The sequence below is a fragment of the Martes martes genome (assembly GCF_963455335.1).
Source record: "Martes martes genome assembly, chromosome: 1".
NCBI classification, from domain to species: domain Eukaryota; kingdom Metazoa; phylum Chordata; class Mammalia; order Carnivora; family Mustelidae; genus Martes; species Martes martes.
The window spans coordinates 81249206-81265073 of record NC_137888.1 but is presented as its reverse complement, the minus strand read 5'-3'; the positions used below and the strand labels follow the sequence as shown (position 1 = coordinate 81265073).

The window sequence follows — 15868 nt, the reverse complement described above, 5'->3', positions numbered from 1 at the left end:
ATTCATTTACTACTGGCCTTGGGTCCAAATATGTATTTATACACACACACACACATATATATATATACACACATATATACACACACACACACATATACATCATTATGATTTTCCTTAACAGACTGCTCAGTTACCAATTTTATGGCAACTTATTCAGTCTATTGTCCTGATTACCTTCAGCCTGATTTTGATAGACCATTCTTAGTTCTGAAGGTCACAGACTGCCAGCATACTCTGAATGATGGCAGGGAGCCTGATCCACCATACATCATTGATTGCTGTGGACCAGGGTGCTCCAGCTGATGCCTTGAAACCCAGCACGTCCACTATTGGCATTGTTGACATTCTTTTCAGTTAATACAGAGGTCAACATTTCATCTGCATGCTCCACTCCGATATGTACTATTTTTATCTTAGGATGCTATGCTCATGACTACTTGTCATCTATTTGTCAGGGGTCTATTTTACCTACCCCAGAAGGTGGTTGGAGTTTAAGTATAATTGGTTTATTTTCTGCCAGTGGTTCTGTATTTCATAGGGCCTCACAGAATGTTTAGATGAGACTTTCAATTGGTTGGTATATATTCTCAGACAGTGGGAACTCCACAGGGTAAAGCCCAATCAGATGAAACGGGGGGTTCGGTGGTGTTTCAGTCCACAGTGCTGCTGCTGCAAACTCTCCTGGGTGTAGGCACTCTAGTTTATATTTAGAGTCCTCATTAGCTGGTGTCAATGTTTAAACATTCTGACATCATTTTTCAAAGAAATAAAGGTTGTGTCTTGAGTCTCTATTCATCTAAACTCCCTGCTCTTACTCTTTATTTCATAAATGTGTTTCAATATTAGCCCCATAGGTGGTATGGCATGTAGCCAATATCCATAGTTCCTATCAGTTTGAGCTGCTTCTTTTGTGGTAGGAGCTGATACACAATCTATATTGTTCATGACTGGGTGTGGTATTTTTATGCCTTCAGAGGACCACATTTTGCCTAGAACTTTTAGGTAGCCTGGGGTCTTTGGACCTCACCTGGGTTAGTTTTCCATTTTCTGAGTGAAAGGGATTCAGTTCACTCTATTTTTGCCCTGGTTATCACCATAAATAAGGATGCCCTCAATCTATAGGAAATACGGTTTTTGTGTTTTGTGTCTCGTGTTGGAAGGTTGTGGACCATTCCTGGACTGCTAAGGTATCCCTGTGGCAGCCCACCAAACTGATCTCCTCTGCCTTCCCATGGAAATGCAGTCATGGGTTAGCTCTCCTCATCCATTGGGATAGCCAAGAACGTGCCACCTAAGTCTCTCACCATGTCATAGTGTCTGGATCCAGTGTGCTATTGGTTATGATAATTCCTATATCCCGGAGTGTTCCCTGAGATTGGGGAGAGTGTTTCAGGCCCCATTATCTAATGTGAAACGATATGGCCTGTCTGGCTTTTTAACAGTATGTAGAAGGCACATGAATTTGTTCCCCTCAGAGTTCTGAAGGTTTTCCTGATTTTGAGTATGTTTTGTTACATAGAGTATGATCTATTACATCCATGCCAGGAATGTTTTCTGTATTGGGAAACTTAAGTCATTTAACCTCCATGGGTAGTCTGTCATCTCTTGTTAGGAATCTGCATATCCATGTAACTGGGTTTAATTTTCCTCCTAATGCTTCCATTGGTCCCTTTAAGTTTTTTTTTTTTTTTTTTTTTTTTTTGTGGATTAGTGGACTAGCCTTGTATCATTGTTATGAACTCTCTAACAACATGGTAGTCTATGTAGTATTTTTATTATAATGGGGTTTCTAGTGATAGGGCCAACATAACCTATGCACCACTGTCTCCATGGGCTAGGAGGGCTCAGGGGTGTGTTCTACTGTAGTTATCAGTGACTCATCTTGTAATGGGATCAGGTTTTATAAAGGGGTTGGTATTGACTGTAACTGGGTTAATGGGTCTATTGTGTTCCACGTGGCCTGCCTTACCAGAGCTAAACTGAATGAACTGGCTGAAGGACCTGTTACTAAGAGACATCTGGGAGCCTTGGCAGGTACAGAAGCCTAGGAACCCTACAAACAGGCCTGTGGTTCAAGTAATCAAGTATTAAATACATCATTTCCATAGAGAGAAAAGGAAAATACTGGTTAATAATTGGAGCAAATCATAAATCAGTTTCTCAGTTCGGAGAGTAGCCACTTGAGAAGATTTCTAAATGTCCGTTTCAAAGCACCCTTAGATAGAGTGAAGCCAAGGAGTCACAATCAGATTTTTCTGGTTTGCAGTTTACATGCCTCTGGTGATCTTTGTACTGGTTGCCGTGTGGTTACTCATAGGTTATCCATACATAAACTGTTGTGATTTCTCTGGTCCCATGAAGTCATTCATATTCAGTTTTCAGTGCTTCAAAAAAAAGGGCAATTTTATTTTTCAATGATTTCAAGTCAAAAGAATGGGAGAGATTATCAGAAATGTTACTTTGGAAAGATGTAACCAGATGTTTGAGGAAACTAGAAGAAATCAGGATCTAGTTTACAGGAAGAAAACAAAACCAGAATCTAATATCTAAAAGTTCACAGAGTTTCAGTTAAGACAATTTTTCTCTCTATAATTACTCCCATATCTATCAATTATAACCAGAGTAAGACAGTTTGTTTCGGTGAGTTTGATTACATGCATAAGCGTAAGGAGAATAGTGAGTGATCATGTAGGCTCTTTTAAATCTGCTTTGCTGGAACTTTTCATAAGGTAGCAGAGACTGAATTTTTAATAGCCTCTTGAGCCTAAGAAATAAGGCCATCATGCTTTGCCTGCAATACCTACTGACTTGAGTTACTTCCTTTCTTATCAGGGTCCCCAAAATATCCTGAGGTTCCTGCACCTGAAAGTGGTCTTCTTTACTTAACCTGGTAAGGATGTTGAAAACCCTGTCAGCAAGGTATCACACTGATATTTTCAAAGCATGTTGTTGGCTCCATAAAGTTAACCTTAGTTCCTTAAAGCTGTCTGATCTGAGCCTATCCAGATCTCTCTTAAATATGACATTCCAATCAAAACCTTAGTAATAAAACCAGTGTTCCCAACTATGTCCTAAGGAAGACAGATTATAGTTGAACATAAATATATTTCCATGAGTATGTAAGACTACTCACTGAGAGTTTCCAAGTCCTGGGGGGAATCAGGTAGGCAGAAGATAAATGTTTCAGTTTTGCTTACAAAGGTATAATTTACCAAATTGCTGAGGAAAGGTTTTCCTACATCTGGAAAGAAAAAAAAATTTAAAAAGCAAAAAGTATTTTAAATACTTTTCAAACAAAAATTCAGAAAAATTATAATTCTCCATTTATTCAGTCCCATTTGTAATTAACTTCTGTTGATCTTGATCTTATTAGTTTTACGAAGCTATAAATTTCTCTTCATTAGAGTTCTCTAAATTCTTACACTCAGTTAGTTCAGTGGTATGATCTTAACTTATTAGAGGCCTGTAGTCTAGAGATTCATCACTCTTTTCCTGAATCTCCTTGAATATGAAGCACTTTTGCAAAAGCATCAAGGTAAAACAATATCTGTAAGTGACAAAAGTGATAAAAAGACTTAGAAATGGTAATCAGAAAAGATCTGATTACAATTGGGTTATTTCTGTGATGCTCAGCACTTTAGGATAATAACTAGGATTGTATAACATAGAATTATCTATTATATAATATACCCAGACATATTAGATTTCTAGGAGTTTAATATAATTTCTAGAACACTTATTCTAATTATATTTATGGATATATAATCTAAGAAGGTTTAGCATCACTTATTTGACAGCGATTCCCATGTAATTTAACATGCCAAATAAACATAATTAACATCTTTCTTTTATGAGGAGAACAAAGCTTTGAAATCTTCCAGGGCGGGGTGCCTGGGTGGCTGAGTTGGTTAAGCATCTGCCTTCAGCTCAGGTCATAATCACAGGGTCCTGGGATCAAGCCCGGTACAGGCTCCCTGCTCCGTGGAAACCTGCTTCTCACTCTATCAAATAAATAAAATCTTCCAGAGATCCTCTGGGAAATTTCAAACTCAAAAACACTCCATTTTAGAATTAAGACTTTTCATTAAACAGGATCACAGATCATTATAAAACAATACTTAATTATCCATTTAACTAAAGTGGCAAAGACTTCACAGGCAAATACAGATACTTAAATAGTTTTTCTAAGTAATCAAAGACTTGATGAAGATAAAACAGACTTTTTCTAGATTGATTACTGTTAGGGTCCGTGATCAAAGGAAGGAGACTGATGCAAAGCGAAAGTCAAGCAAAGCTTTATTTCGCGCCAAGCATCAAAAATCAAACCGACTGGTAGGGGCCGTCTCTTACGAAGAGGCCACGAAGACGACCCCCACGAGGCCGCTCCCCGGACAAGGCCACTCCCAACGACAAAGAGGCGACGACCCTGAGGACACAGACTCTGCTCCCCATGATGCTGCTCCGGATGAGGCCGCTCCCTGGATGACGCCGATCCGGCGAGGCCGCTCGCCACCCTGAGGCCACACGCTGTCGAGGCCGCTCCAGCTTCTGTTCGTGGCAGGCCCTGGCTGGGGGCAGCGAGGCCACTCCCAATGACTATTACTCCTACGACTACCCTAACGGCTCCCAACAGCTACTCTAAGGGCTGTTCTAACTCCTCCTACTACTCCCCCCACCCCCAGCCTCACAGACTAACTTTTATAGAGGTGGTTGAGCCCTGCTCACACACAGGTGACCAATGAGATTTCAACTCACCACAGTAAATATATGTGCGCCCCACTGATTGGATGTCTCCATCTGGCCTGGCCCGCCCTATATCCGGGGTTTGCAAGTAAGTTCCTCTGGCTAACCAGGCTCTCATACAGGCCCTCACAATTGCATTCAAGTGGAACCTTTGTTTATAATTAAAAGCAGAATAATCATTTAAGAAAATGTTGGTCTTTTAACAGAGAAAAAATGAATTTTTAAAATTTTGTACTAGCTTTTTATATTAAAATTTATATAAATCATTTTAATCTTATCCAGCATGACCATACGTTAAAATTCATTTTAAAGATTTGTTGTTCACAAATGTTTTAAGACTTTTTCACATACAGATTTTTTGTTTTTTCCTCTTTATATGGTCTCAGTTCAAGATCTCTATCAAAAACACATGTTCTACTTTTCTTGCAGATGGAGAGGTTCCCTTTATTACTTTTAGTAGTTCTAAACCACACATATTAGAATTTTTAATCCTTAGAAACTTTATAGTGAAAAATAAGTCATAAGCAATTGTAAACTGTTACACTTACCTAGTGCATCTTTAGACTGGCAAATTATGAAAGTATTCATACATTTCTAGAAATATGTGCTTCTTTATAATAATCTCCCAATAAAAGTTTTTTCAAAAAAAAGGCTATTTACTAGAGACTCAAGTTTGTGATAGGGAAGCCAAAAGAATAGATTAACATATGGTCAGTAATTAATGTTTTATTATTCTCTTACTGGGAAATAAGTTAATTCATTGAATATCTAGATGAATTCATTACTTAACAAAACTTTAAGGTTTCAGGCTACCAAAAAGACTTTGTGGAGAAACTATTTTATAAGTTTGTAGATCTACAAACTTTTAGATTACCCACAAAAACTTCACAAGATATCAAATCAACCAGTCTTTCAAGTTTTTTTTTTTTTTTTTTGGTTGTAGAAAAATTCTATAACCTAATCAAACTCCCGGGCAAGATGTCAGAGTAAGAGGATCTTTGGCTTACATCATCCCCTGGATACACGGAGATTACACCCACATCACTGTAAATACCCCCAGAAAACCACACAAGGACTGATAGAACAGACTTTTCATAGTTAATCTTAGACAAGAAGCCACATCAAGAATGCCTAGAGACATGGACATCTATGGGGACAAGGCCAAACCTCATGGCCACTTTCTCCTAAATTCATAGGAGATTCATGAATTTACCCCCATTCAACCAGCCACACTGGATAGGAGTTCCTCCAAAATGCTCTAGGCATTTTCCCTCAGCAGGGCTCTTCCCACAAGCAGATGGGTGCAAACTTTGCCTACACTGTGCATCCCACCATTGTGTTTTCCTGTAGACTATCCCATCTGATCCAACCCGCCCCACTAGGCAAGAGTCCATCCAATGTGGCACCATAAGCATGGTAGTATACAAACAGCCCTGAGAGGGGCCAGTACCATTCCCAAGTGACTGATGCCTAGGACTGATGCCAAGTGGAAAATAATGACACATGCTAGTTTGCAGCCCCAGCAGTGGGCTTGGGGCAGACATCTGGTCCCAACCACAGGTCATGCCTGCCAACAAAAGCCTCTCAGGGGACAATCCTGGGAGAGCACCCTGCAGTTCAATGCAGCCACAGTTGTGGTAAATGAGCTGAGGGCAGGCATCTGGTCTATCCCAACTCGAGCCCATGGTGGTCCCAGACTGGCGCCTTAATAACACAGGGACCCAAACCCTGCCCATAATAATCAAAGAGCCATTGCAGACAACTGCACTGAAGTCAAATGCATCTCAACCACAACAGCAAGGTACACATAATACACATAACAGAGAACCCTGAAACATTAGGTTCTGCTGACCAGGAGACATCACATTGCATGGCACCATAGGAATTCTTCTCCATAAGGCCACAGGACAAACTCACAGCAAGAGAACTTAACTTAACGAAATGGAGTGAAGCCATATGCAGATAGAGAATTCATAGTAATGGTCATAGATACCCACTGGGCTTGAGAAAAGAGTGGAGGATCTCAGAAAATATTAAAAAGAACCACTCAGATGAACTCAATAAGTGAAATTAGAAATACACTATCTGGAATAAATAGTGGACTAGAGGAAGCAAAAGAATGGATCAGTGACCTGGAGGCCAGAGTAATGGAAAACAACTAAATGGAATGGGAAAAAGAAAAAAGATATTAGAAAATGAGAATGGGTTAAGGGAATACAGTAACACCATCAAGTATAGTAATATTCACATTATAGGGATTGCAGAAAAGGAAAGAGAAAGTGGGGAGAAAATTTAAGAAATAATAGCTGAAAACGTTCCTCATCTGGGAAGGAAAACATCCAGATCCAGAAATACACAGAAAGCCCCCAACAAAATCAACCCAAGGAGGTCTACACCAAGACACATAATAGTTAAAATGACCAAAAAAAAAATTGATAAATTTTAAAAGTATCAAGAGGGGCTCCTGGGTGGCTCAATTGGTTAAGTGTCTGCCTTGGGCTCGGGTCATGATCTTGGGATCCCAGGATCGAGCCCTGCATCAGTGTCCCTGCTCAGCAGGGAATCTGCTGTTGCTTCTCCCTCTCCCCCTGCTCATGCCCCTGCTCACTCTCTCATAAATGAATAAAATCTTTATTAAAAAAAAAACAGTAGCAAGAGAAAATAGTTACATACAAGGGAAACCCCACAAGACTATCAGATGATTTTTGGCATGATATATTCAAAGTGCTGAAAGGGAAAATCTGCAGCCAATAATACTCTACCCAACAAAGCTATCGTTAAGACTTTAAAGAGAGAAAAGGAGTACCGCAGGTCCCCACCCCAAACCAAAAAAAAAAAAAAAAGAAAGAAAGAAATGCATGAACACTAAACCTAAACCAGCCCTACAAGAAATGTTAAAGAGGATTCTTTGGAAAGGAAAGAACATAAGCAGAAATAAGAAAAGTAGGAAAGGGAAAGTTTTCACAGGTATATATAAACATGATAAAAATAGCCTATTAATCCCTTGTAAAAACCAGTATGGAGATTAAAGCACAACAGCAGTAAAATCAAGTATATCTAGGAAAATCAGTTAAGACATTCATAAATAAAAGGATGTAAAGTATGAAAACATATCTAAAATGTGGGGTGGAGGGAATAAAAATTTAGTGCTTTTAGAATGAGTTTAAACTTCAGTTCAAACAATCAATTTAATATAGACAGCCATACACATAGGATATTATATATAAACCTAATGGCAAGCCACAAATCAAACCAGAGATCAGTGATAGCCTGTCGGAGATATGCTTGGATTTCTTTCTTTTTAGTTTTTGTATATCACTAAAGAAAGCCATCAAACCACAAGATAGCAAGAAATGAACAGAGAAAACTACAAAAACAACCATAAAACAAGTATGAAAATGACAACTTATTGATAATTACTTTGAATATAAATGGACTAAACTACCTAATCAAAAAAATAGGCTGACAAATGGATAAAATAGCAAGACCCCTCTATATGCCACCTGTAAGAGACTCATTTCAGACCTAAAGACACACCCAGACTGGAAGGGAAGGGATGGAAAACATTTATCATGCAAATGGAAGTGAAAAGAAAGCTGGGGTAATAATACTTATATCAAACAAAATAGACTTTAAAACAAAGACTAGTAATAAGAGACAAAGAAGTACATTACATAATCGTAAACATTTTTTTTTAAGATTTTTTTTTATTTTTATTTATTTGACAGAGAGAGAAAGATTACAAGTAGGCAGAGAGGCAGGCAGAGAGAGAGAGGGGGAAGCAGGCTCCCTGCCGAGCAGAGAGCCCGATGCGGGGCTCGATCCCAGGACCCTGGGATCACGACCTGAACTGAAAGCAGAGGCTTTAACCCACTGAGCCATCCAGGCGCCCCAATCGTAAACATTTCAACAAGAAGGTATAACAATTTTAGGAGTGCCTGGATGGCTCAGTCAGTTAGGTGGCTGACTCTTGAGATTTTTGGCTCTAGTCATGATCTCAGGGTCCTGGGATCAAGGCTCTGTGTTCAGTGGGGAGTCTGCTTGAGGATTCTCTCTTTGCCTCCCCCTTCTCTCTAAAACAAATAAAATCTTCCCCAAAGTGGGGGGTGGGGTAATAACAATTGTAAATATTTATGTATGCAACATGGAAGCACCCAAATACATAAAGCAGCTAATAACAAACATAAAGGAAGAAATCAATAGTAATGTAAAAATACTGGTGGGTTTTAACACACACATCAATGGACAGATCACCTAGACAGAAAATCAACAAGGGAACAGTTGCTTTGAATGACACATTTCCCAATGGATTAAACAAATATATGCAGAACATTCCACAACAACAGAGCAAAATCCACATGCTTTTCAAGTGAACATGGAAAATTCTCCAGAATAGATCACAGTAAGTCACAAAACAAATCTCAAGAAATTTGAAAAGATTGAAATCACAACATTCATCTTTTCTAACCACAATGCTATGAAACTAGAAAGCAGCCATGAGAAAAAAAAATCTAGAAAAAGCACAAATACATGGAGATTAAATAACATGCTACTAAACAACAGATGGGTCAATGAAGAAACAAATAAGAAATAAAAAACATAGGTGCCTGGGTGGCTCAGTCAGTTAACTGCCTGCTTTTGGCTCAGGTCATGATCCCAGGGTCCTGGGATCAAGCCCGGAATTGGGCTCCCTGCTCAGTGGGGAGTCTGCTTTTCCCTCTGCCCCTCCCTACCACTCATGTTCTCTCTCCCTTGCAAAAATAAATAAAATCTTTTAAAAAATCTTAAAAAAGAAAAGAAAAGAAAGAAAAAGACATGAAAGCAAATGAACATGAAGACACAATGGTCCAAAATCTTTGGGATGCATTAAAAGGTATTCTAAGAGGGGAGTTCATAGCAATAAAGGCCTAGCTCAAGAAACAAGAAAAAATCTCAAACAACCCAACTTTATACCTAAAGAAGCTAGAAAAAGAGGAAAAAACAAAGCCTAAAACTAGCAGAAGGAAGGAAATAATAATGAAAAAAAAATAATGAATTAAAAAAAAAATAATGAAAAATGAAATAAAGAAAAAATATGAAAAAAATAATGAAAAAATAATAATGAAATAGAGATTTAAAAAACAATACGAAAGATCAATGAATCCAAAAGCTAGTTCTTTGAAAAGATCAACAAAATTGATAAACCTTTACCCACACTCATAAAAAAGAGAGAAAAAGAGAGAGGACTCAAAATCAAAAAGGGGAAAAAAAAAAAAACCTCAGAAATACAAAGGAATATGAGAGAATGTTATGGAAAATGATATGCTAATAAATTGGACATCCTAGAAGAAACAAATTCCTAGAAACACATAACCTCCCTAAACTGAATGAGGAAGAAATAGAGCATTTGAACAGACTGATTACTAGCAATGAAATTAAATCAGTAATCCAAAAATTCCCAATAAACAAAATTCCAGGATGAGGTGGCTTCAAACAAAATTCCAGGATGAGGTGGCTTCATAGGTGAATTCTACCAAACACCAAATTCTACCAAACATTGAAAGAAGATAATCAAACTCTTCCAGAATATAGAAGAGGAAGGGGAAGCTTCCAAATTCAAAACCGAATAAAGACACTACAAAAAAAGAAAACTACAGGCTAATATCTCTGATGAACATATATGGAAAATCCTCAACAAAATATTAGCAAACCAAATCCAATAATACATTAAAAAAAAATCATTTACCTGATCAAGTGAAATTTATTCCTGGGCTGCAAGGTAGTTCAGTATTTGCAAATTGATCAATGTGGTACATCATGTTAAGAAGAGGAAGGATAAGAAATGATATTGATCATTTCAATAAATGCAGAGAATGCATTTGACAAGGCACAACATCCATCCATTAAAAAAAAAAACTCTTAACAAAGTAGTTTTAGAGTGAAAATGCCTCAAAATAATAAGGGCTATCTATGAAAAACTCACAGCAAACATCATTCTCAATGGTGAAACACTGAGAGCTTTTCCTCTAAGATCAGGATCAAGAAAAGAATGTCCACTTTCATCATTTTTATTTAACATAGTCCTGCAAATCCTAACCACAGCAATCAGACAAGAGGAAGGTATAAAAGGCATCAAATTAGTAAGGAAGAAGTAAAACTTTCATATTTGCAAATGACATGGTATTATATATAGAAAACCCTAAAGACTCCACCAAAAAACTACTAGAACTGATAAATGAATTCAGTAAGTTTGCAGGATGCAAAATCAATGTGCAGAAATCTGTTGCATTTCTACAAGCCAATCATGAATGAGCAGAAGAAATTAAGAAAATAATTCCATTTACAATTGCACCAGTACACACACACATACATACATACACACACATACATACATACCTACCTAGGAATAAACTTAAACAAAAGGGTAAAAGACCTGTACTGTAAAAACTATAAGACACTGATGAAAGAAATTAGAGACAACACAAACAAATGGAAAGATCTTCCATGCTCATGTTCTGAAAAAATATTATTAATATGTCCATACTACCCAAAACAATCTACAGATTTGATCTAATCCTTATCAAAATACCAACAGCATTTTTCATAGAACTAGAACAAATAATCCCAAAATTTGTATGGGACCACGAAAGACCCCAAGTTGCTAAAACTGTCCTGAAAAAGAAAAACAAAACTGGAAATTCAGAATTCTAGAATTCAAGTTATATTACAAAGCTGTAGTGATTAAAACACTCTGGTACTGGCATAAAAATAGACACACAGATCAATAGAACAGAATAGAAACCCCAGAAATAAAGCCAAAATTATATGGTTAATTAATCTTTGATAAAAGAGGCAAGAATGTGCAAGGGGAAAAAGACAGCCTCTTCAACAAATGATGCTGGGAAAACTGGACAGCTATATGCAAAAGAATGAAATTGGACCACTTTCTTACACCATATACAAAAATAAACTCACAATGGATTAAGGACCTACAAGTGAGACCTGAAATCATAAAAATCCTAGAAGAGAGCACAGGCAGTAATATCTTTGTCATCAGCCATAACAGTGTCTTTCTAGATAGGTCTCATGAGGTGAGGGAAACAAAAGCAAAAATAAACTACTGGGACTACATCAAAATAAAAAGCTTCTGCACAGCAAAAGAAACAATCAACAAAAATTAGGGGATAGCCTACTGAATGGGAGAAGATATTTGCAAATGACATATCTGATAAAGGCTTAGTATCCACAATATATAAAGAACTTATACAACTCAACACCAAAAAAACAAACAATGCAATGAAAAAATGGGCAGAAGCCATAAACAGACACTTCTCCAAAGAAAACCTCCAGATGGCAAACCAATACATAAACAGATGCTCAATATCACTCACTACTAGGGAAATGCAAATCAGAACTACAGTGAGATCTCACCTCACACCTGTCAGAATGGCTAACATAAACAATAGGTTTTGGCAAGGATGTGGAGAAAAAGGATTGGAATATTAGTCATAAAAAAGAATGAAATCTGGCCATTTACAACAACATAGAGGGAGCTAGAGTATAATGCCAAGGGAAATAAGTCAGTCAAATACCATATGATTTCACTCATATGTGGAATTTAAGAAATAAAACAAGCAAAGTGAAAAGAGGAGAGACAAGTCAAGAAAGACTTAACTATAGAGAACAAAGAGATGGTACTGGAAGGGAGGTGAGGGGGCCTGGGTTAAGCAGGTGATGGGGATTAAGGAGGGCACTTGTAGATGAGCACTGGGTGATATAAGGAAGTACTGAATCACTATACTATACTCCTGAAACTCACACTGTATGTTAGCTGGAATTAAAATAAAAACTTAAAGAATTAAAAGAATTTTAAGTTTTAAAAGCATTTAAAATTTTAAGAACTAAAAAAAATAAAAACTTAAGAGAAAGCAATTTGTAATTTTTGTCCCAAGAGTTTTGGGTATTTGTTATGTATTTTTCCCCCAAAGTACAGGTTAATTTTAGTCCTATATCATGGTCTTCTATAATATCTAGAAACATTTGAAGCGAATAGGCAAGCTTTGGGGATTGGTAAAGACAGGTAGGCTTTGAATGGTTTCTAGAGTAACATTTCTGGTTTGTAAGGCTTTGCAAGACAAAGTCATTCTTTCTGATTTCCCCAAAGAACTGGATTACATCCTGAAAATCAATGGACTGACCCACTTTTCTAATTTAGTTTGCTACTTTATATCTGGGAAATTTTTAACTAAAGTTGGAATCAAAAGATGTATGCGTTTGTAAAGTCTATATAAAGCATTTTAACAAAAGCCTTCTTTCTGAGTATAAAATTCAGTCTCGGCTTGGATCAGCCCCTGAATATTGGCCTTTAGCTGATTAATGTAGGAGGGCCAAGGAGAAATTTTGGTTATCCGTTTCCTTTGTGAGGGAGGGGTTGTGAAGGTTAGTAATCTAATTTCTCTCTAAATTTGGTAGGATCTTCTTAAAGTGGAGGTAAGGGGTCTTATAATTTTAAAGATCTGTTGCTGTTCAGGGGACAGTTTTTTTTTTTTTTTTTTTTCAGTGAGGGGTATAGGATAACATCTGCAAAAGACATTGCATAAAAATGTCTGAAGCTGACAGAGCCTGATTAAAGAGCCCTGAAAAATAGGAAAAAGTGTAAAGAACAGCCTCTCCTAAATTTTCTTCCTGGCTTTTAAGGATTTACAGGAGTAACCTGTGTATTGGGGGCCTATAGATTAGGCCAGACTGATTTGTGTAGGATACGAACACAAGTTAAAACAGTTGGTGGGGAGCCAGATTTTGAGAAGGAGGATTTACTTTGGATATGGACGTTAATTTTTGTCTTAAGTCTAACTAATTTCTGTTTTTCCTTCTTGTCAAGAAAGTCCCCAAGGCTAGCCATTATACTAATAATAAAACTGGTAAGCAAGGAGTTAACCAGGCAAAGATCTGTTTGTTCTTGGAATGCCATCTGCCCCCATGTTGCTATAAGACAATATGCTTGCCTGATGCCAAGACAACTAACTGTTAATTTAGTTGTTTCTGCAGGAACTCAAGTTTTCATCACGAAGCCAGCCAGAGCCAGTCAGGACCACTGACCTCCTCTTTGAGCACAACAAAATGGAATTAAACCTCCCTGAATTGGTTACTTCTTTTATCTGATTTTGAGTAGCATAGCTCCTCTCCTGTTTACCCAGACTCTTTTCTGCCTGCCTTTAAAAAAAAAAAAAAAAATCCCTGAGTCTCCCTCTCAGAGAGAGGAATTTGAAGCTTTTCTCCCATATCCTCATTTGGCAACCTTTCAAATAAATTGTTGCCACATGCTCAATGCCTCAGTGATCAACTTTGATGGATGTCCTGCACATGAACTTAAGTTTGGTTACAATAAGACAATTAAGAACTCTTCATAAAGAAGGGTGCCTGGGTGGCTCAGTCAGTTAAGTGTCTGCCTTCAGCTCAGGTCATGATCCCAGTCCTGGGATCAAGTCCTACACTGGGGCTTCCTGCTCAGCAGGGAGCCTACTTCTTCCTCTCCCTTGCTCCTCCCCCATGCATAGGTGTGCACACATGCCTGTGTGCTCTCTCTCTCTCTCTTACTCTTTCAAATAAACAAATAAAATCTTAAAAAAAAAAAAAAACAACTCTCCATAAAGATTTTTTCCTTCAAATATAGCTAATTTTTTTAAGATTTTTATTTATTTATTTGACAGAGAGATCATAAGTAGGTAGGGAGGCAGGCAGAGAGAGAGGGGAAGCAGGCTCCCCACTAAGCAGAGAGCCCAATGCGGGGCTCGATCCCAGGACCCTGAGATCATGACCTGAGTCGAAGGCAGAGGCTTAACCCACTGAGCCACCCTGGCATCCCAAATATAGCTAATTTAAAGGATCCATCATTTGGCCATTCATGAGTAGAATCTTAAATCTCAATAGCAACTCAAATAAGCTTTCTTTCTTTCTTATTGTTATGAACATATGTTATTTGTTTCAGGGGTACAGGTCTGTGATTCCTCAGTCTTATATAATACACAACACCCACCACAAAACATACCTTTCCCAAATAAGACTTTTTACAGCAAGACCCAGTGGAAACTTTCCAGGCTTAGACCATGAACACAAGAGGTGTTTCTGGAGAGGACAAAGATGATCAGCCCTAATGATCCAAAAAGCTTTCTCCCCAAAAATAAGACAGCAAAAGCCCTCATTGCATGGGTTGTAAGGCTAGGCTAGTGTAAGTCTAGTCTCCCATAAATATGCGAGATGCCTCCAGTCACAGACTCACTGATCCGTGACACCAGGCAGACACCACTGGAGCAATGAAGTTGGGACCACAAAGTTCCCTTATGTGCTGGGACCTCTTTTGAGAAACTCCCCTGAGCACAGCTGGACCAGGAGAGTGCTGCTTGTAACCTCGTGCCTCGGAAACCATCCATTTGACCACCACGATACACCACGGTGAGGGAACCCTCCAGATGGCAGTGACCAGAGAGAATGTTTCTCACTCGTCACAAAGCCAAGTTCTCAGGACATTAAAAATGCGAAAGGAAAAAACCCTTTTCTTTTGTCTTAACATAGAGGACTCAAAGCAAAGTTCATCTAAACAGATGTCAGTCAGATGAGAGCCAGTAACTCATCAGTCTGTTCAGCTGTCTTCAACAATAGGCTTATAAAGGCCTACCCCTGCATTCTTTCCCTATGGTAGTTCCTTTTTAGATCAATATAAAAGATGGAGACAAAGAAAAAGTGACCGTATCTGGGACGAAATAGATCAGTTAAATGAAGAGTACTCCACCAAATTTACCAGAATCGTGATGCCTAAAGAAAGACCTAATATAAATTTTAAAAAATTTATAAATATAAATATAAATTTAGAAAAGGGCTCTCACTCCACTGGACTCTGCAGACAGAGACCCGGAAAGCTCATCAATGAGCAATGTCCAGCCAGGGAAGTTGATCTTGCTCACTACATAAGCTGCTGGAAAAGAAAAAGAGCTCTTGGATGCCTGGATGACTCAGAGGGTTGAGTGTCTGCCTTCAGCTCACATCATGATCCCAAGGTCCTGAAATTGAATCCCACATCGGGCTGCCTGCTCAGTGGGGAGCCTGCTTCTGCCTCTGTCTGCTGTCCTCCCTGCTTGTGCTCACTCTC

The 15868-nt window shown here is 38.2% G+C and overlaps 2 long non-coding RNA genes across 2 annotated transcripts in view; one reads left to right on the top strand and one right to left on the bottom strand.

Moving 5' to 3' along the window:
- The window catches only part of LOC308347813, a 32733-nt gene extending 18408 nt beyond the window's left edge, over positions 1-14325 (top strand). Inside the window, exons 6-7 of the long non-coding RNA XR_013967281.1 lie at positions 2833-2890; positions 13759-14325. This is a non-coding gene — a long non-coding RNA (uncharacterized lncRNA). The remainder of the gene's footprint in view (positions 1-2832; positions 2891-13758) is intronic.
- On the bottom strand, positions 1702-4674 carry LOC308347807. The gene is made up of 3 exons (XR_013967280.1): positions 4351-4674; positions 3134-3241; positions 1702-2384 (listed from the first exon to the last, which is right to left on the bottom strand). It is a non-coding gene; the product is annotated as an uncharacterized lncRNA (long non-coding RNA).
- Positions 14326-15868: the final 1543 nt, after the last annotated feature.